At 53.1% G+C, this 15,635-nt stretch overlaps 47 non-coding genes across 47 annotated transcripts; 32 read left to right on the forward strand and 15 right to left on the reverse strand.

The window, feature by feature from the left end:
- Window positions 1–106: 106 nt before the first annotated feature.
- Window positions 107–180, forward strand: Trnav-cac (transfer RNA valine (anticodon CAC)). The gene has a single exon. It is a non-coding gene; the product is annotated as a tRNA-Val (tRNA).
- Window positions 181–337: 157 nt separating this feature from the next.
- On the forward strand, window positions 338–410 carry Trnav-aac (transfer RNA valine (anticodon AAC)). Its single transcript has one exon. It is a non-coding gene; the product is annotated as a tRNA-Val (tRNA).
- Window positions 411–604: 194 nt separating this feature from the next.
- Trnap-agg (transfer RNA proline (anticodon AGG)) lies at window positions 605–676 on the reverse strand. The gene has a single exon. It is a non-coding gene; the product is annotated as a tRNA-Pro (tRNA).
- A 402-nt stretch (window positions 677–1,078) lies between these two features.
- On the forward strand, window positions 1,079–1,151 carry Trnav-cac (transfer RNA valine (anticodon CAC)). The gene has a single exon. It is a non-coding gene; the product is annotated as a tRNA-Val (tRNA).
- A 157-nt stretch (window positions 1,152–1,308) lies between these two features.
- Window positions 1,309–1,381, forward strand: Trnav-aac (transfer RNA valine (anticodon AAC)). The gene has a single exon. It is a non-coding gene; the product is annotated as a tRNA-Val (tRNA).
- Window positions 1,382–1,575: 194 nt separating this feature from the next.
- On the reverse strand, window positions 1,576–1,647 carry Trnap-agg (transfer RNA proline (anticodon AGG)). Its single transcript has one exon. It is a non-coding gene; the product is annotated as a tRNA-Pro (tRNA).
- Window positions 1,648–2,049: 402 nt separating this feature from the next.
- Trnav-cac (transfer RNA valine (anticodon CAC)) lies at window positions 2,050–2,122 on the forward strand. The gene has a single exon. It is a non-coding gene; the product is annotated as a tRNA-Val (tRNA).
- Window positions 2,123–2,279: 157 nt separating this feature from the next.
- Trnav-aac (transfer RNA valine (anticodon AAC)) lies at window positions 2,280–2,352 on the forward strand. Its single transcript has one exon. It is a non-coding gene; the product is annotated as a tRNA-Val (tRNA).
- A 194-nt stretch (window positions 2,353–2,546) lies between these two features.
- Window positions 2,547–2,618, reverse strand: Trnap-agg (transfer RNA proline (anticodon AGG)). The gene has a single exon. It is a non-coding gene; the product is annotated as a tRNA-Pro (tRNA).
- Window positions 2,619–3,020: 402 nt separating this feature from the next.
- Window positions 3,021–3,093, forward strand: Trnav-cac (transfer RNA valine (anticodon CAC)). The gene has a single exon. It is a non-coding gene; the product is annotated as a tRNA-Val (tRNA).
- Window positions 3,094–3,250: 157 nt separating this feature from the next.
- Trnav-aac (transfer RNA valine (anticodon AAC)) lies at window positions 3,251–3,323 on the forward strand. The gene has a single exon. It is a non-coding gene; the product is annotated as a tRNA-Val (tRNA).
- A 194-nt stretch (window positions 3,324–3,517) lies between these two features.
- On the reverse strand, window positions 3,518–3,589 carry Trnap-agg (transfer RNA proline (anticodon AGG)). Its single transcript has one exon. It is a non-coding gene; the product is annotated as a tRNA-Pro (tRNA).
- Window positions 3,590–3,991: 402 nt separating this feature from the next.
- Trnav-cac (transfer RNA valine (anticodon CAC)) lies at window positions 3,992–4,064 on the forward strand. Its single transcript has one exon. It is a non-coding gene; the product is annotated as a tRNA-Val (tRNA).
- Window positions 4,065–4,221: 157 nt separating this feature from the next.
- Trnav-aac (transfer RNA valine (anticodon AAC)) lies at window positions 4,222–4,294 on the forward strand. Its single transcript has one exon. It is a non-coding gene; the product is annotated as a tRNA-Val (tRNA).
- A 194-nt stretch (window positions 4,295–4,488) lies between these two features.
- On the reverse strand, window positions 4,489–4,560 carry Trnap-agg (transfer RNA proline (anticodon AGG)). The gene has a single exon. It is a non-coding gene; the product is annotated as a tRNA-Pro (tRNA).
- A 402-nt stretch (window positions 4,561–4,962) lies between these two features.
- Trnav-cac (transfer RNA valine (anticodon CAC)) lies at window positions 4,963–5,035 on the forward strand. The gene has a single exon. It is a non-coding gene; the product is annotated as a tRNA-Val (tRNA).
- Window positions 5,036–5,192: 157 nt separating this feature from the next.
- Window positions 5,193–5,265, forward strand: Trnav-aac (transfer RNA valine (anticodon AAC)). The gene has a single exon. It is a non-coding gene; the product is annotated as a tRNA-Val (tRNA).
- A 194-nt stretch (window positions 5,266–5,459) lies between these two features.
- On the reverse strand, window positions 5,460–5,531 carry Trnap-agg (transfer RNA proline (anticodon AGG)). The gene has a single exon. It is a non-coding gene; the product is annotated as a tRNA-Pro (tRNA).
- A 402-nt stretch (window positions 5,532–5,933) lies between these two features.
- Window positions 5,934–6,006, forward strand: Trnav-cac (transfer RNA valine (anticodon CAC)). Its single transcript has one exon. It is a non-coding gene; the product is annotated as a tRNA-Val (tRNA).
- Window positions 6,007–6,163: 157 nt separating this feature from the next.
- Trnav-aac (transfer RNA valine (anticodon AAC)) lies at window positions 6,164–6,236 on the forward strand. The gene has a single exon. It is a non-coding gene; the product is annotated as a tRNA-Val (tRNA).
- Window positions 6,237–6,430: 194 nt separating this feature from the next.
- Window positions 6,431–6,502, reverse strand: Trnap-agg (transfer RNA proline (anticodon AGG)). The gene has a single exon. It is a non-coding gene; the product is annotated as a tRNA-Pro (tRNA).
- A 402-nt stretch (window positions 6,503–6,904) lies between these two features.
- Trnav-cac (transfer RNA valine (anticodon CAC)) lies at window positions 6,905–6,977 on the forward strand. The gene has a single exon. It is a non-coding gene; the product is annotated as a tRNA-Val (tRNA).
- A 157-nt stretch (window positions 6,978–7,134) lies between these two features.
- Trnav-aac (transfer RNA valine (anticodon AAC)) lies at window positions 7,135–7,207 on the forward strand. The gene has a single exon. It is a non-coding gene; the product is annotated as a tRNA-Val (tRNA).
- Window positions 7,208–7,401: 194 nt separating this feature from the next.
- Trnap-agg (transfer RNA proline (anticodon AGG)) lies at window positions 7,402–7,473 on the reverse strand. The gene has a single exon. It is a non-coding gene; the product is annotated as a tRNA-Pro (tRNA).
- Window positions 7,474–7,875: 402 nt separating this feature from the next.
- Window positions 7,876–7,948, forward strand: Trnav-cac (transfer RNA valine (anticodon CAC)). Its single transcript has one exon. It is a non-coding gene; the product is annotated as a tRNA-Val (tRNA).
- Window positions 7,949–8,105: 157 nt separating this feature from the next.
- On the forward strand, window positions 8,106–8,178 carry Trnav-aac (transfer RNA valine (anticodon AAC)). Its single transcript has one exon. It is a non-coding gene; the product is annotated as a tRNA-Val (tRNA).
- Window positions 8,179–8,372: 194 nt separating this feature from the next.
- Trnap-agg (transfer RNA proline (anticodon AGG)) lies at window positions 8,373–8,444 on the reverse strand. The gene has a single exon. It is a non-coding gene; the product is annotated as a tRNA-Pro (tRNA).
- Window positions 8,445–8,846: 402 nt separating this feature from the next.
- On the forward strand, window positions 8,847–8,919 carry Trnav-cac (transfer RNA valine (anticodon CAC)). The gene has a single exon. It is a non-coding gene; the product is annotated as a tRNA-Val (tRNA).
- Window positions 8,920–9,076: 157 nt separating this feature from the next.
- On the forward strand, window positions 9,077–9,149 carry Trnav-aac (transfer RNA valine (anticodon AAC)). Its single transcript has one exon. It is a non-coding gene; the product is annotated as a tRNA-Val (tRNA).
- Window positions 9,150–9,343: 194 nt separating this feature from the next.
- Trnap-agg (transfer RNA proline (anticodon AGG)) lies at window positions 9,344–9,415 on the reverse strand. Its single transcript has one exon. It is a non-coding gene; the product is annotated as a tRNA-Pro (tRNA).
- A 402-nt stretch (window positions 9,416–9,817) lies between these two features.
- On the forward strand, window positions 9,818–9,890 carry Trnav-cac (transfer RNA valine (anticodon CAC)). The gene has a single exon. It is a non-coding gene; the product is annotated as a tRNA-Val (tRNA).
- Window positions 9,891–10,047: 157 nt separating this feature from the next.
- Trnav-aac (transfer RNA valine (anticodon AAC)) lies at window positions 10,048–10,120 on the forward strand. The gene has a single exon. It is a non-coding gene; the product is annotated as a tRNA-Val (tRNA).
- A 194-nt stretch (window positions 10,121–10,314) lies between these two features.
- Trnap-agg (transfer RNA proline (anticodon AGG)) lies at window positions 10,315–10,386 on the reverse strand. Its single transcript has one exon. It is a non-coding gene; the product is annotated as a tRNA-Pro (tRNA).
- A 402-nt stretch (window positions 10,387–10,788) lies between these two features.
- On the forward strand, window positions 10,789–10,861 carry Trnav-cac (transfer RNA valine (anticodon CAC)). Its single transcript has one exon. It is a non-coding gene; the product is annotated as a tRNA-Val (tRNA).
- Window positions 10,862–11,018: 157 nt separating this feature from the next.
- Trnav-aac (transfer RNA valine (anticodon AAC)) lies at window positions 11,019–11,091 on the forward strand. Its single transcript has one exon. It is a non-coding gene; the product is annotated as a tRNA-Val (tRNA).
- A 194-nt stretch (window positions 11,092–11,285) lies between these two features.
- Trnap-agg (transfer RNA proline (anticodon AGG)) lies at window positions 11,286–11,357 on the reverse strand. The gene has a single exon. It is a non-coding gene; the product is annotated as a tRNA-Pro (tRNA).
- A 402-nt stretch (window positions 11,358–11,759) lies between these two features.
- Window positions 11,760–11,832, forward strand: Trnav-cac (transfer RNA valine (anticodon CAC)). The gene has a single exon. It is a non-coding gene; the product is annotated as a tRNA-Val (tRNA).
- A 157-nt stretch (window positions 11,833–11,989) lies between these two features.
- Window positions 11,990–12,062, forward strand: Trnav-aac (transfer RNA valine (anticodon AAC)). The gene has a single exon. It is a non-coding gene; the product is annotated as a tRNA-Val (tRNA).
- Window positions 12,063–12,256: 194 nt separating this feature from the next.
- Window positions 12,257–12,328, reverse strand: Trnap-agg (transfer RNA proline (anticodon AGG)). Its single transcript has one exon. It is a non-coding gene; the product is annotated as a tRNA-Pro (tRNA).
- A 653-nt stretch (window positions 12,329–12,981) lies between these two features.
- On the forward strand, window positions 12,982–13,054 carry Trnav-cac (transfer RNA valine (anticodon CAC)). Its single transcript has one exon. It is a non-coding gene; the product is annotated as a tRNA-Val (tRNA).
- A 157-nt stretch (window positions 13,055–13,211) lies between these two features.
- On the forward strand, window positions 13,212–13,284 carry Trnav-aac (transfer RNA valine (anticodon AAC)). The gene has a single exon. It is a non-coding gene; the product is annotated as a tRNA-Val (tRNA).
- A 194-nt stretch (window positions 13,285–13,478) lies between these two features.
- On the reverse strand, window positions 13,479–13,550 carry Trnap-agg (transfer RNA proline (anticodon AGG)). The gene has a single exon. It is a non-coding gene; the product is annotated as a tRNA-Pro (tRNA).
- Window positions 13,551–13,952: 402 nt separating this feature from the next.
- On the forward strand, window positions 13,953–14,025 carry Trnav-cac (transfer RNA valine (anticodon CAC)). Its single transcript has one exon. It is a non-coding gene; the product is annotated as a tRNA-Val (tRNA).
- A 157-nt stretch (window positions 14,026–14,182) lies between these two features.
- On the forward strand, window positions 14,183–14,255 carry Trnav-aac (transfer RNA valine (anticodon AAC)). Its single transcript has one exon. It is a non-coding gene; the product is annotated as a tRNA-Val (tRNA).
- A 194-nt stretch (window positions 14,256–14,449) lies between these two features.
- Window positions 14,450–14,521, reverse strand: Trnap-agg (transfer RNA proline (anticodon AGG)). Its single transcript has one exon. It is a non-coding gene; the product is annotated as a tRNA-Pro (tRNA).
- Window positions 14,522–15,174: 653 nt separating this feature from the next.
- On the forward strand, window positions 15,175–15,247 carry Trnav-cac (transfer RNA valine (anticodon CAC)). The gene has a single exon. It is a non-coding gene; the product is annotated as a tRNA-Val (tRNA).
- A 157-nt stretch (window positions 15,248–15,404) lies between these two features.
- On the forward strand, window positions 15,405–15,477 carry Trnav-aac (transfer RNA valine (anticodon AAC)). The gene has a single exon. It is a non-coding gene; the product is annotated as a tRNA-Val (tRNA).
- The last annotated feature ends 158 nt before the right edge of the window (window positions 15,478–15,635 follow it).

The raw sequence follows: 15,635 nt of genomic DNA on the forward strand, positions 1-15,635 counted from the left end.
TGTGATGGGTTCCAGGCTGACAAAGGAACTGTCGTGTGTGCATTCGCGGACGAGAGAAAGTCTGAGGCAAGTTCGAGTGAACAAGGATGGACTCCTCGGGTCCGTCGTTTCCGTAGTGTAGCGGTTATCACGTCTGCTTCACACGCAGAAGGTCCCCGGTTCGATCCCGGGCGGGTAACAGTATTTTCCTGCCTATGTCGTATTGTCCTCCAATGAGCCACGTCGTGTGTGGATCTGCTGCATGTCCCTTCGTTTGCAAGTACCACATTTATTGAATTTTTTAGTTACGATGGCAACATCACTATAAGTTGTCTGTGAAGTAAGGTGCACACAAGCAGTTTCCGTGGTGTAGCGGTTATCACGTCTGCCTAACACGAAGAAGGTCCCCGGTTCGATCCCGGGTGGAAACACTTTTTCATCACTTTAAGCAAGACGTACTAACATGCATCTGCTACCATCTGTACCCGAAACCTTCGTAATCGCCTTCACGCGTCGGACCCGAGTGTCAATTGCTCACATCGAATAAGAAATTCATTTGATATTGACGGCGAGCTTTTTGCGCTGACTCAGCCACTGACGTGCGATCAGTTTGCACAAAACGCTAGGGCTCGTCCGGGATTTGAACCCGGGACCTCCTGCACCCTAAGCAGGAATCATACCCCTAGACCAACGAGCCCTGTGACACGGCGAATGCCAATTATTCCAGTCCCTCGATGTCGTCCAGGGTGCCCTGAAAGTCTCGTGTACGCTGGCGGAATGGGGGCGGCGCGAATTCCCGCGGTCGGCGGCCTTCCTGGGCTATTGGTATCTTCATGTAGAGCTGCCGCTGGGCTCGCACTGCCTGCTGCTGAGAAAGTGATTGCTTTTGCTGATATGACTTGCAATAACGACTGCGCGAAGCGCCGCTATCTCGTTAGGGGTGCTACGGCAGACACCCTCTCGAGCACCCCGAAGACTTCTTGAGCCCTCGGCTGTGATGGGTTCCAGGCTGACAAAGGAACTGTCGTGTGTGCATTCGCGGACGAGAGAAAGTCTGAGGCAAGTTCGAGTGAACAAGGATGGACTCCTCGGGTCCGTCGTTTCCGTAGTGTAGCGGTTATCACGTCTGCTTCACACGCAGAAGGTCCCCGGTTCGATCCCGGGCGGGAACAGTATTTTCCTGCCTATGTCGTATTGTCCTCCAATGAGCCACGTCGTGTGTGGATCTGCTGCATGTCCCTTCGTTTGCAAGTACCACATTTATTGAATTTTTTAGTTACGATGGCAACATCACTATAAGTTGTCTGTGAAGTAAGGTGCACACAAGCAGTTTCCGTGGTGTAGCGGTTATCACGTCTGCCTAACACGCAGAAGGTCCCCGGTTCGATAGCGGGCGGAAACACTTTTTCATCACTTTAAGCAAGACGTACTAACATGCATCTGCTACCATCTGTACCCGAAACCTTCGTAATCGCCTTCACGCGTCGGACCCGAGTGTCAATTGCTCACATCGAATAAGAAATTCATTTGATATTGACGGCGAGCTTTTTGCGCTGACTCAGCCACTGACGTGCGATCAGTTTGCACAAAACGCTAGGGCTCGTCCGGGATTTGAACCCGGGACCTCCTGCACCCTAAGCAGGAATCATACCCCTAGACCAACGAGCCCTGTGACACGGCGAATGCCAATTATTCCAGTCCCTGGATGTCGTCCAGGGTGCCCTGAAAGTCTCGTGTACGCTGGCGGAATGGGGGCGGCGCGAATTCCCGCGGTCGGCGGCCTTCCTGGGCTATCGGTACCTTCATGTAGAGCTGCCGCTGGGCTCGCACTGCCTGCTGCTGAGAAAGTGATTGCTTTTGCTGATATGACTTGCAATAACGACTGCGCGAAGCGCCGCTATCTCGTTAGGGGTGCTACGGCAGACACCCTCTCGAGCACCCCGAAGACTTCTTGAGCCCTCGGCTGTGATGGGTTCCAGGCTGACAAAGGAACTGTCGTGTGTGCATTCGCGGACGAGAGAAAGTCTGAGGCAAGTTCGAGTGAACAAGGATGGACTCCTCGAGTCCGTCGTTTCCGTAGTGTAGCGGTTATCACGTCTGCTTCACACGCAGAAGGTCCCCGGTTCGATCCCGGGCGGGAACAGTATTTTCCTGCCTATGTCGTATTGTCCTCCAATGAGCCACGTCGTGTGTGGATCTGCTGCATGTCCCTTCGTTTGCAAGTACCACATTTATTGAATTTTTTAGTTACGATGGCAACATCACTATAAGTTGTCTGTGAAGTAAGGAGCACACAAGCAGTTTCCGTGGTGTAGCGGTTATCACGTCTGCCTAACACGCAGAAGGTCCCCGGTTCGATCCCGGGCGGAAACACTTTTTCATCACTTTAAGCAAGACGTACTAACATGCATCTGCTACCATCTGTACCCGAAACCTTCGTAATCGCCTTCACGCGTCGGACCCGAGTGTCAATTGCTCACATCGAATAAGAAATTCATTAGACATTGACGGCGAGCTTTTTGCGCTGACTCAGCCACTGACGTGCGATCAGTTTGCACAAAACGCTAGGGCTCGTCCGGGATTTGAACCCGGGACCTCCTGCACCCTAAGCAGGAATCATACCCCTAGACCAACGAGCCCTGTGACACGGCGAATGCCAATTATTCCAGTCCCTCGATGTCGTCCAGGGTGCCCTGAAAGTCTCGTGTACGCTGGCGGAATGGGGGCGGCGCGAATTCCCGCGGTCGGCGGCCTTCCTGGGCTATTGGTACCTTCATGTAGAGCTGCCGCTGGGCTCGCACTGCCTGCTGCTGAGAAAGTGATTGCTTTTGCTGATATGACTTGCAATAACGACTGCGCGAAGCGCCGCTATCTCGTTAGGGGTGCTACGGCAGACACCCTCTCGAGCACCCCGAAGACTTCTTGAGCCCTCGGCTGTGATGGGTTCCTGGCTGACTAAGGAACTGGCGTGTGTGCATTCGCGGACGAGAGAAAGTCTGAGGCAAGTTCGAGTGAACAACGATGGACTCCTCGGGTCCGTCGTTTCCGTAGTGTAGCGGTTATCACGTCTGCTTCACACGCAGAAGGTCCCCGGTTCGATCCCGGGCGGGAACAGTATTTTCCTGCCTATGTCGTATTGTCCTCCAATGAGCCACGTCGTGTGTGGATCTGCTGCATGTCCCTTCGTTTGCAAGTACCACATTTATTGAATTTTTTAGTTACGATGGCAACATCACTATAAGTTGTCTGTGAAGTAAGGTGCACACAAGCAGTTTCCGTGGTGTAGCGGTTATCACGTCTGCCTAACACGAAGAAGGTCCCCGGTTCGATCCCGGGTGGAAACACTTTTTCATCACTTTAAGCAAGACGTACTAACATGCATCTGCTACCATCTGTACCCGAAACCTTCGTAATCGCCTTCACGCGTCGGACCCGAGTGTCAATTGCTCACATCGAATAAGAAATTCATTTGATATTGACGGCGAGCTTTTTGCGCTGACTCAGCCACTGACGTGCGATCAGTTTGCACAAAACGCTAGGGCTCGTCCGGGATTTGAACCCGGGACCTCCTGCACCCTAAGCAGGAATCATACCCCTAGACCAACGAGCCCTGTGACACGGCGAATGCCAATTATTCCAGTCCCTCGATGTCGTCCAGGGTGCCCTGAAAGTCTCGTGTACGCTGGCGGAATGGGGGCGGCGCGAATTCCCGCGGTCGGCGGCCTTCCTGGGCTATTGGTACCTTCATGTAGAGCTGCCGCTGGGCTCGCACTGCCTGCTGCTGAGAAAGTGATTGCTTTTGCTGATATGACTTGCAATAACGACTGCGCGAAGCGCCGCTATCTCGTTAGGGGTGCTACGGCAGACACCCTCTCGAGCACCCCGAAGACTTCTTGAGCCCTCGGCTGTGATGGGTTCCTGGCTGACTAAGGAACTGGCGTGTGTGCATTCGCGGACGAGAGAAAATCTGAGGCAAGTTCGAGTGAACAACGATGGACTCCTCGGGTCCGTCGTTTCCGTAGTGTAGCGGTTATCACGTCTGCTTCACACGCAGAAGGTCCCCGGTTCGATTCCGGGCGGGAACAGTATTTTCCTGCCTATGTCGTATTGTCCTCCAATGAGCCACGTCGTGTGTGGATCTGCTGCATGTCCCTTCGTTTGCAAGTACCACATTTATTGAATTTTTTAGTTACGATGGCAACATCACTATAAGTTGTCTGTGAAGTAAGGTGCACACAAGCAGTTTCCGTGGTGTAGCGGTTATCACGTCTGCCTAACACGAAGAAGGTCCCCGGTTCGATCCCGGGTGGAAACACTTTTTCATCACTTTAAGCAAGACGTACTAACATGCATCTGCTACCATCTGTACCCGAAACCTTCGTAATCGCCTTCACGCGTCGGACCCGAGTGTCAATTGCTCACATCGAATAAGAAATTCATTTGATATTGACGGCGAGCTTTTTGCGCTGACTCAGCCACTGACGTGCGATCAGTTTGCACAAAACGCTAGGGCTCGTCCGGGATTTGAACCCGGGACCTCCTGCACCCTAAGCAAGAATCATACCCCTAGACCAACGAGCCCTGTGACACGGCGAATGCCAATTATTCCAGTCCCTCGATGTCGTCCAGGGTGCCCTGAAAGTCTCGTGTACGCTGGCGGAATGGGGGCGGCGCGAATTCCCGCGGTCGGCGGCCTTCCTGGGCTATTGGTACCTTCATGTAGAGCTGCCGCTGGGCTCGCACTGCCTGCTGCTGAGAAAGTGATTGCTTTTGCTGATATGACTTGCAATAACGACTGCGCGAAGCGCCGCTATCTCGTTAGGGGTGCTACGGCAGACACCCTCTCGAGCACCCCGAAGACTTCTTGAGCCCTCGGCTGTGATGGGTTCCTGGCTGACTAAGGAACTGGCGTGTGTGCATTCGCGGACGAGAGAAAGTCTGAGGCAAGTTCGAGTGAACAACGATGGACTCCTCGGGTCCGTCGTTTCCGTAGTGTAGCGGTTATCACGTCTGCTTCACACGCAGAAGGTCCCCGGTTCGATCCCGGGCGGGAACAGTATTTTCCTGCCTATGTCGTATTGTCCTCCAATGAGCCACGTCGTGTGTGGATCTGCTGCATGTCCCTTCGTTTGCAAGTACCACATTTATTGAATTTTTTAGTTACGATGGCAACATCACTATAAGTTGTCTGTGAAGTAAGGTGCACACAAGCAGTTTCCGTGGTGTAGCGGTTATCACGTCTGCCTAACACGAAGAAGGTCCCCGGTTCGATCCCGGGTGGAAACACTTTTTCATCACTTTAAGCAAGACGTACTAACATGCATCTGCTACCATCTGTACCCGAAACCTTCGTAATCGCCTTCACGCGTCGGACCCGAGTGTCAATTGCTCACATCGAATAAGAAATTCATTTGATATTGACGGCGAGCTTTTTGCGCTGACTCAGCCACTGACGTGCGATCAGTTTGCACAAAACGCTAGGGCTCGTCCGGGATTTGAACCCGGGACCTCCTGCACCCTAAGCAGGAATCATACCCCTAGACCAACGAGCCCTGTGACACGGCGAATGCCAATTATTCCAGTCCCTCGATGTCGTCCAGGGTGCCCTGAAAGTCTCGTGTACGCTGGCGGAATGGGGGCGGCGCGAATTCCCGCGGTCGGCGGCCTTCCTGGGCTATTGGTATCTTCATGTAGAGCTGCCGCTGGGCTCGCACTGCCTGCTGCTGAGAAAGTGATTGCTTTTGCTGATATGACTTGCAATAACGACTGCGCGAAGCGCCGCTATCTCGTTAGGGGTGCTACGGCAGACACCCTCTCGAGCACCCCGAAGACTTCTTGAGCCCTCGGCTGTGATGGGTTCCAGGCTGACAAAGGAACTGTCGTGTGTGCATTCGCGGACGAGAGAAAGTCTGAGGCAAGTTCGAGTGAACAAGGATGGACTCCTCGGGTCCGTCGTTTCCGTAGTGTAGCGGTTATCACGTCTGCTTCACACGCAGAAGGTCCCCGGTTCGATCCCGGGCGGGAACAGTATTTTCCTGCCTATGTCGTATTGTCCTCCAATGAGCCACGTCGTGTGTGGATCTGCTGCATGTCCCTTCGTTTGCAAGTACCACATTTATTGAATTTTTTAGTTACGATGGCAACATCACTATAAGTTGTCTGTGAAGTAAGGTGCACACAAGCAGTTTCCGTGGTGTAGCGGTTATCACGTCTGCCTAACACGCAGAAGGTCCCCGGTTCGATAGCGGGCGGAAACACTTTTTCATCACTTTAAGCAAGACGTACTAACATGCATCTGCTACCATCTGTACCCGAAACCTTCGTAATCGCCTTCACGCGTCGGACCCGAGTGTCAATTGCTCACATCGAATAAGAAATTCATTTGATATTGACGGCGAGCTTTTTGCGCTGACTCAGCCACTGACGTGCGATCAGTTTGCACAAAACGCTAGGGCTCGTCCGGGATTTGAACCCGGGACCTCCTGCACCCTAAGCAGGAATCATACCCCTAGACCAACGAGCCCTGTGACACGGCGAATGCCAATTATTCCAGTCCCTGGATGTCGTCCAGGGTGCCCTGAAAGTCTCGTGTACGCTGGCGGAATGGGGGCGGCGCGAATTCCCGCGGTCGGCGGCCTTCCTGGGCTATCGGTACCTTCATGTAGAGCTGCCGCTGGGCTCGCACTGCCTGCTGCTGAGAAAGTGATTGCTTTTGCTGATATGACTTGCAATAACGACTGCGCGAAGCGCCGCTATCTCGTTAGGGGTGCTACGGCAGACACCCTCTCGAGCACCCCGAAGACTTCTTGAGCCCTCGGCTGTGATGGGTTCCAGGCTGACAAAGGAACTGTCGTGTGTGCATTCGCGGACGAGAGAAAGTCTGAGGCAAGTTCGAGTGAACAAGGATGGACTCCTCGAGTCCGTCGTTTCCGTAGTGTAGCGGTTATCACGTCTGCTTCACACGCAGAAGGTCCCCGGTTCGATCCCGGGCGGGAACAGTATTTTCCTGCCTATGTCGTATTGTCCTCCAATGAGCCACGTCGTGTGTGGATCTGCTGCATGTCCCTTCGTTTGCAAGTACCACATTTATTGAATTTTTTAGTTACGATGGCAACATCACTATAAGTTGTCTGTGAAGTAAGGAGCACACAAGCAGTTTCCGTGGTGTAGCGGTTATCACGTCTGCCTAACACGCAGAAGGTCCCCGGTTCGATCCCGGGCGGAAACACTTTTTCATCACTTTAAGCAAGACGTACTAACATGCATCTGCTACCATCTGTACCCGAAACCTTCGTAATCGCCTTCACGCGTCGGACCCGAGTGTCAATTGCTCACATCGAATAAGAAATTCATTAGACATTGACGGCGAGCTTTTTGCGCTGACTCAGCCACTGACGTGCGATCAGTTTGCACAAAACGCTAGGGCTCGTCCGGGATTTGAACCCGGGACCTCCTGCACCCTAAGCAGGAATCATACCCCTAGACCAACGAGCCCTGTGACACGGCGAATGCCAATTATTCCAGTCCCTCGATGTCGTCCAGGGTGCCCTGAAAGTCTCGTGTACGCTGGCGGAATGGGGGCGGCGCGAATTCCCGCGGTCGGCGGCCTTCCTGGGCTATTGGTACCTTCATGTAGAGCTGCCGCTGGGCTCGCACTGCCTGCTGCTGAGAAAGTGATTGCTTTTGCTGATATGACTTGCAATAACGACTGCGCGAAGCGCCGCTATCTCGTTAGGGGTGCTACGGCAGACACCCTCTCGAGCACCCCGAAGACTTCTTGAGCCCTCGGCTGTGATGGGTTCCTGGCTGACTAAGGAACTGGCGTGTGTGCATTCGCGGACGAGAGAAAGTCTGAGGCAAGTTCGAGTGAACAACGATGGACTCCTCGGGTCCGTCGTTTCCGTAGTGTAGCGGTTATCACGTCTGCTTCACACGCAGAAGGTCCCCGGTTCGATCCCGGGCGGGAACAGTATTTTCCTGCCTATGTCGTATTGTCCTCCAATGAGCCACGTCGTGTGTGGATCTGCTGCATGTCCCTTCGTTTGCAAGTACCACATTTATTGAATTTTTTAGTTACGATGGCAACATCACTATAAGTTGTCTGTGAAGTAAGGTGCACACAAGCAGTTTCCGTGGTGTAGCGGTTATCACGTCTGCCTAACACGAAGAAGGTCCCCGGTTCGATCCCGGGTGGAAACACTTTTTCATCACTTTAAGCAAGACGTACTAACATGCATCTGCTACCATCTGTACCCGAAACCTTCGTAATCGCCTTCACGCGTCGGACCCGAGTGTCAATTGCTCACATCGAATAAGAAATTCATTTGATATTGACGGCGAGCTTTTTGCGCTGACTCAGCCACTGACGTGCGATCAGTTTGCACAAAACGCTAGGGCTCGTCCGGGATTTGAACCCGGGACCTCCTGCACCCTAAGCAGGAATCATACCCCTAGACCAACGAGCCCTGTGACACGGCGAATGCCAATTATTCCAGTCCCTCGATGTCGTCCAGGGTGCCCTGAAAGTCTCGTGTACGCTGGCGGAATGGGGGCGGCGCGAATTCCCGCGGTCGGCGGCCTTCCTGGGCTATTGGTACCTTCATGTAGAGCTGCCGCTGGGCTCGCACTGCCTGCTGCTGAGAAAGTGATTGCTTTTGCTGATATGACTTGCAATAACGACTGCGCGAAGCGCCGCTATCTCGTTAGGGGTGCTACGGCAGACACCCTCTCGAGCACCCCGAAGACTTCTTGAGCCCTCGGCTGTGATGGGTTCCTGGCTGACTAAGGAACTGGCGTGTGTGCATTCGCGGACGAGAGAAAATCTGAGGCAAGTTCGAGTGAACAACGATGGACTCCTCGGGTCCGTCGTTTCCGTAGTGTAGCGGTTATCACGTCTGCTTCACACGCAGAAGGTCCCCGGTTCGATTCCGGGCGGGAACAGTATTTTCCTGCCTATGTCGTATTGTCCTCCAATGAGCCACGTCGTGTGTGGATCTGCTGCATGTCCCTTCGTTTGCAAGTACCACATTTATTGAATTTTTTAGTTACGATGGCAACATCACTATAAGTTGTCTGTGAAGTAAGGTGCACACAAGCAGTTTCCGTGGTGTAGCGGTTATCACGTCTGCCTAACACGAAGAAGGTCCCCGGTTCGATCCCGGGTGGAAACACTTTTTCATCACTTTAAGCAAGACGTACTAACATGCATCTGCTACCATCTGTACCCGAAACCTTCGTAATCGCCTTCACGCGTCGGACCCGAGTGTCAATTGCTCACATCGAATAAGAAATTCATTTGATATTGACGGCGAGCTTTTTGCGCTGACTCAGCCACTGACGTGCGATCAGTTTGCACAAAACGCTAGGGCTCGTCCGGGATTTGAACCCGGGACCTCCTGCACCCTAAGCAAGAATCATACCCCTAGACCAACGAGCCCTGTGACACGGCGAATGCCAATTATTCCAGTCCCTCGATGTCGTCCAGGGTGCCCTGAAAGTCTCGTGTACGCTGGCGGAATGGGGGCGGCGCGAATTCCCGCGGTCGGCGGCCTTCCTGGGCTATTGGTACCTTCATGTAGAGCTGCCGCTGGGCTCGCACTGCCTGCTGCTGAGAAAGTGATTGCTTTTGCTGATATGACTTGCAATAACGACTGCGCGAAGCGCCGCTATCTCGTTAGGGGTGCTACGGCAGACACCCTCTCGAGCACCCCGAAGACTTCTTGAGCCCTCGGCTGTGATGGGTTCCTGGCTGACTAAGGAACTGGCGTGTGTGCATTCGCGGACGAGAGAAAGTCTGAGGCAAGTTCGAGTGAACAACGATGGACTCCTCGGGTCCGTCGTTTCCGTAGTGTAGCGGTTATCACGTCTGCTTCACACGCAGAAGGTCCCCGGTTCGATCCCGGGCGGGAACAGTATTTTCCTGCCTATGTCGTATTGTCCTCCAATGAGCCACGTCGTGTGTGGATCTGCTGCATGTCCCTTCGTTTGCAAGTACCACATTTATTGAATTTTTTAGTTACGATGGCAACATCACTATAAGTTGTCTGTGAAGTAAGGTGCACACAAGCAGTTTCCGTGGTGTAGCGGTTATCACGTCTGCCTAACACGAAGAAGGTCCCCGGTTCGATCCCGGGTGGAAACACTTTTTCATCACTTTAAGCAAGACGTACTAACATGCATCTGCTACCATCTGTACCCGAAACCTTCGTAATCGCCTTCACGCGTCGGACCCGAGTGTCAATTGCTCACATCGAATAAGAAATTCATTTGATATTGACGGCGAGCTTTTTGCGCTGACTCAGCCACTGACGTGCGATCAGTTTGCACAAAACGCTAGGGCTCGTCCGGGATTTGAACCCGGGACCTCCTGCACCCTAAGCAGGAATCATACCCCTAGACCAACGAGCCCTGTGACACGGCGAATGCCAATTATTCCAGTCCCTCGATGTCGTCCAGGGTGCCCTGAAAGTCTCGTGTACGCTGGCGGAATGGGGGCGGCGCGAATTCCCGCGGTCGGCGGCCTTCCTGGGCTATTGGTATCTTCATGTAGAGCTGCCGCTGGGCTCGCACTGCCTGCTGCTGAGAAAGTGATTGCTTTTGCTGATATGACTTGCAATAACGACTGCGCGAAGCGCCGCTATCTCGTTAGGGGTGCTACGGCAGACACCCTCTCGAGCACCCCGAAGACTTCTTGAGCCCTCGGCTGTGATGGGTTCCAGGCTGACAAAGGAACTGTCGTGTGTGCATTCGCGGACGAGAGAAAGTCTGAGGCAAGTTCGAGTGAACAAGGATGGACTCCTCGGGTCCGTCGTTTCCGTAGTGTAGCGGTTATCACGTCTGCTTCACACGCAGAAGGTCCCCGGTTCGATCCCGGGCGGGAACAGTATTTTCCTGCCTATGTCGTATTGTCCTCCAATGAGCCACGTCGTGTGTGGATCTGCTGCATGTCCCTTCGTTTGCAAGTACCACATTTATTGAATTTTTTAGTTACGATGGCAACATCACTATAAGTTGTCTGTGAAGTAAGGTGCACACAAGCAGTTTCCGTGGTGTAGCGGTTATCACGTCTGCCTAACACGCAGAAGGTCCCCGGTTCGATAGCGGGCGGAAACACTTTTTCATCACTTTAAGCAAGACGTACTAACATGCATCTGCTACCATCTGTACCCGAAACCTTCGTAATCGCCTTCACGCGTCGGACCCGAGTGTCAATTGCTCACATCGAATAAGAAATTCATTTGATATTGACGGCGAGCTTTTTGCGCTGACTCAGCCACTGACGTGCGATCAGTTTGCACAAAACGCTAGGGCTCGTCCGGGATTTGAACCCGGGACCTCCTGCACCCTAAGCAGGAATCATACCCCTAGACCAACGAGCCCTGTGACACGGCGAATGCCAATTATTCCAGTCCCTGGATGTCGTCCAGGGTGCCCTGAAAGTCTCGTGTACGCTGGCGGAATGGGGGCGGCGCGAATTCCCGCGGTCGGCGGCCTTCCTGGGCTATCGGTACCTTCATGTAGAGCTGCCGCTGGGCTCGCACTGCCTGCTGCTGAGAAAGTGATTGCTTTTGCTGATATGACTTGCAATAACGACTGCGCGAAGCGCCGCTATCTCGTTAGGGGTGCTACGGCAGACACCCTCTCGAGCACCCCGAAGACTTCTTGAGCCCTCGGCTGTGATGGGTTCCAGGCTGACAAAGGAACTGTCGTGTGTGCATTCGCGGACGAGAGAAAGTCTGAGGCAAGTTCGAGTGAACAAGGATGGACTCCTCGAGTCCGTCGTTTCCGTAGTGTAGCGGTTATCACGTCTGCTTCACACGCAGAAGGTCCCCGGTTCGATCCCGGGCGGGAACAGTATTTTCCTGCCTATGTCGTATTGTCCTCCAATGAGCCACGTCGTGTGTGGATCTGCTGCATGTCCCTTCGTTTGCAAGTACCACATTTATTGAATTTTTTAGTTACGATGGCAACATCACTATAAGTTGTCTGTGAAGTAAGGTGCACACAAGCAGTTTCCGTGGTGTAGCGGTTATCACGTCTGCCTAACACGCAGAAGGTCCCCGGTTCGATCCCGGGCGGAAACACTTTTTCATCACTTTAAGCAAGACGTACTAACATGCATCTGCTACCATCTGTACCCGAAACCTTCGTAATCGCCTTCACGCGTCGGACCCGAGTGTCAATTGCTCACATCGAATAAGAAATTCATTTGATATTGACGGCGAGCTTTTTGCGCTGACTCAGCCACTGACGTGCGATCAGTTTGCACAAAACGCTAGGGCTCGTCCGGGATTTGAACCCGGGACCTCCTGCACCCTAAGCAGGAATCATACCCCTAGACCAACGAGCCCTGTGACACGGCGAATGCCAATTATTCCAGTCCCTGGATGTCGTCCAGGGTGCCCTGAAAGTCTCGTGTACGCTGGCGGAATGGGGGCGGCGCGAATTCCCGCGGTCGGCGGCCTTCCTGGGCTATCGGTACCTTCATGTAGAGCTGCCGCTGGGCTCGCACTGCCTGCTGCTTTTTTTTTTTTTTTTTTTTTTTTTAAAGGACTTGTAGTCCGGGGTGATATGTTACAATACAGCATCACCGGTCTATTCCGGTCTAACTGTGTTGGTGAGGCAGTAAATTTCCACAGGGCAGTGACTGCGTCACTGCAATTCACTTTGGAGGTGTGGCGGTGGGACTTGTAGTCCCGTACCACCCTCTGACGGTGATAGTGCTACATGTGTCAGGCAGAAAATTTTGCCTAACATGGGCAGGTGAAGCTGCTGAGAAAGTGATTGCTTTTGCTGATATGACTTGCAATAACGACTGCGCGAAGCGCCGCTATCTCGTTAGGGGTGCTACGGCAGACACCCTCTCGAGCACCCCGAAGACTTCTTGAGCCCTCGGCTGTGATGGGTTCCAGGCTGACAAAGGAACTGTCGTGTGTGCATTCGCGGACGAGAGAAAGTCTGAGGCAAGTTCGAGTGAACAAGGATGGACTCCTCGGGTCCGTCGTTTCCGTAGTGTAGCGGTTATCACGTCTGCTTCACACGCAGAAGGTCCCCGGTTCGATCCCGGACGGGAACAGTATTTTCCTGCCTATGTCGTATTGTCCTCCAATGAGCCACGTCGTGTGTGGATCTGCTGCATGTCCCTTCGTTTGCAAGTACCACATTTATTGAATTTTTTAGTTACGATGGCAACATCACTATAAGTTGTCTGTGAAGTAAGGTGCACACAAGCAGTTTCCGTGGTGTAGCGGTTATCACGTCTGCCTAACACGCAGAAGGTCCCCGGTTCGATCCCGGGCGGAAACACTTTTTCATCACTTTAAGCAAGACGTACTAACATGCATCTGCTACCATCTGTACCCGAAACCTTCGTAATCGCCTTCACGCGTCGGACCCGAGTGTCAATTGCTCACATCGAATAAGAAATTCATTTGATATTGACGGCGAGCTTTTTGCGCTGACTCAGCCACCGACGTGCGATCGGTTTGCACAAAACGCTAGGGCTCGTCCGGGATTTGAACCCGGGACCTCCTGCACCCTAAGCAGGAATCATACCCCTAGACCAACGAGCCCTGTGACACGGCGAATGCCAATTATTCCAGTCCCTCGATGTCGTCCAGGGTGCCCTGAAAGTCTCGTGTACGCTGGCGGAATGGGGGCGGCGCGAATTCCCGCGGTCGGCGGCCTTCCTGGGCTATTGGTACCTTCATGTAGAGCTGCCGCTGGGCTCGCACTGCCTGCTGCTGAGAAAGTGATTGCTTTTGCTGATATGACTTGCAATAACGACTGCGCGAAGCGCCGCTATCTCGTTAGGGGTGCTACGGCAGACACCCTCTCGAGCACCCCGAAGACTTCTTGAGCCCTCGGCTGTGATGGGTTCCTGGCTGACTAAGGAACTGGCGTGTGTGCATTCGCGGACGAGAGAAAGTCTGAGGCAAGTTCGAGTGAACAACGATGGACTCCTCGGGTCCGTCGTTTCCGTAGTGTAGCGGTTATCACGTCTGCTTCACACGCAGAAGGTCCCCGGTTCGATCCCGGGCGGGAACAGTATTTTCCTGCCTATGTCGTATTGTCCTCCAATGAGCCACGTCGTGTGTGGATCTGCTGCATGTCCCTTCGTTTGCAAGTACCACATTTATTGAATTTTTTAGTTACGATGGCAACATCACTATAAGTTGTCTGTGAAGTAAGGTGCACACAAGCAGTTTCCGTGGTGTAGCGGTTATCACGTCTGCCTAACACGCAGAAGGTCCCCGGTTCGATCCCGGGCGGAAACACTTTTTCATCACTTTAAGCAAGACGTACTAACATGCATCTGCTACCATCTGTACCCGAAACCTTCGTAATCGCCTTCACGCGTCGGACCCGAGTGTCAATTGCTCACATCGAATAAGAAATTCATTTGATATTGACGGCGAGCTTTTTGCGCTGACTCAGCCACTGACGTGCGATCAGTTTGCACAAAACGCTAGGGCTCGTCCGGGATTTGAACCCGGGACCTCCTGCACCCTAAGCAGGAATCATACCCCTAGACCAACGAGCCCTGTGACACGGCGAATGCCAATTATTCCAGTCCCTGGATGTCGTCCAGGGTGCCCTGAAAGTCTCGTGTACGCTGGCGGAATGGGGGCGGCGCGAATTCCCGCGGTCGGCGGCCTTCCTGGGCTATCGGTACCTTCATGTAGAGCTGCCGCTGGGCTCGCACTGCCTGCTGCTTTTTTTTTTTTTTTTTTTTTTTTTAAAGGACTTGTAGTCCGGGGTGATATGTTACAATACAGCATCACCGGTCTATTCCGGTCTAACTGTGTTGGTGAGGCAGTAAATTTCCACAGGGCAGTGACTGCGTCACTGCAATTCACTTTGGAGGTGTGGCGGTGGGACTTGTAGTCCCGTACCACCCTCTGACGGTGATAGTGCTACATGTGTCAGGCAGAAAATTTTGCCTAACATGGGCAGGTGAAGCTGCTGAGAAAGTGATTGCTTTTGCTGATATGACTTGCAATAACGACTGCGCGAAGCGCCGCTATCTCGTTAGGGGTGCTACGGCAGACACCCTCTCGAGCACCCCGAAGACTTCTTGAGCCCTCGGCTGTGATGGGTTCCAGGCTGACAAAGGAACTGTCGTGTGTGCATTCGCGGACGAGAGAAAGTCTGAGGCAAGTTCGAGTGAACAAGGATGGACTCCTCGGGTCCGTCGTTTCCGTAGTGTAGCGGTTATCACGTCTGCTTCACACGCAGAAGGTCCCCGGTTCGATCCCGGACGGGAACAGTATTTTCCTGCCTATGTCGTATTGTCCTCCAATGAGCCACGTCGTGTGTGGATCTGCTGCATGTCCCTTCGTTTGCAAGTACCACATTTATTGAATTTTTTAGTTACGATGGCAACATCACTATAAGTTGTCTGTGAAGTAAGGTGCACACAGGCAGTTTCCGTGGTGTAGCGGTTATCACGTCTGCCTAACACGCAGAAGGTCCCCGGTTCGATCCCGGGCGGAAACACTTTTTCATCACTTTAAGCAAGACGTACTAACATGCATCTGCTACCATCTGTACCCGAAACCTTCGTAATCGCCTTCACGCGTCGGACCCGAGTGTCAATTGCTCACATCGAATAAGAAATTCATTTGATATTGACGGCGAGCTTTTTGCGCTGACTC

Source organism: Schistocerca serialis, chromosome 2, assembly GCF_023864345.2.
Source record: "Schistocerca serialis cubense isolate TAMUIC-IGC-003099 chromosome 2, iqSchSeri2.2, whole genome shotgun sequence".
Taxonomy (NCBI): Eukaryota; Metazoa; Arthropoda; class Insecta; order Orthoptera; family Acrididae; genus Schistocerca; species Schistocerca serialis.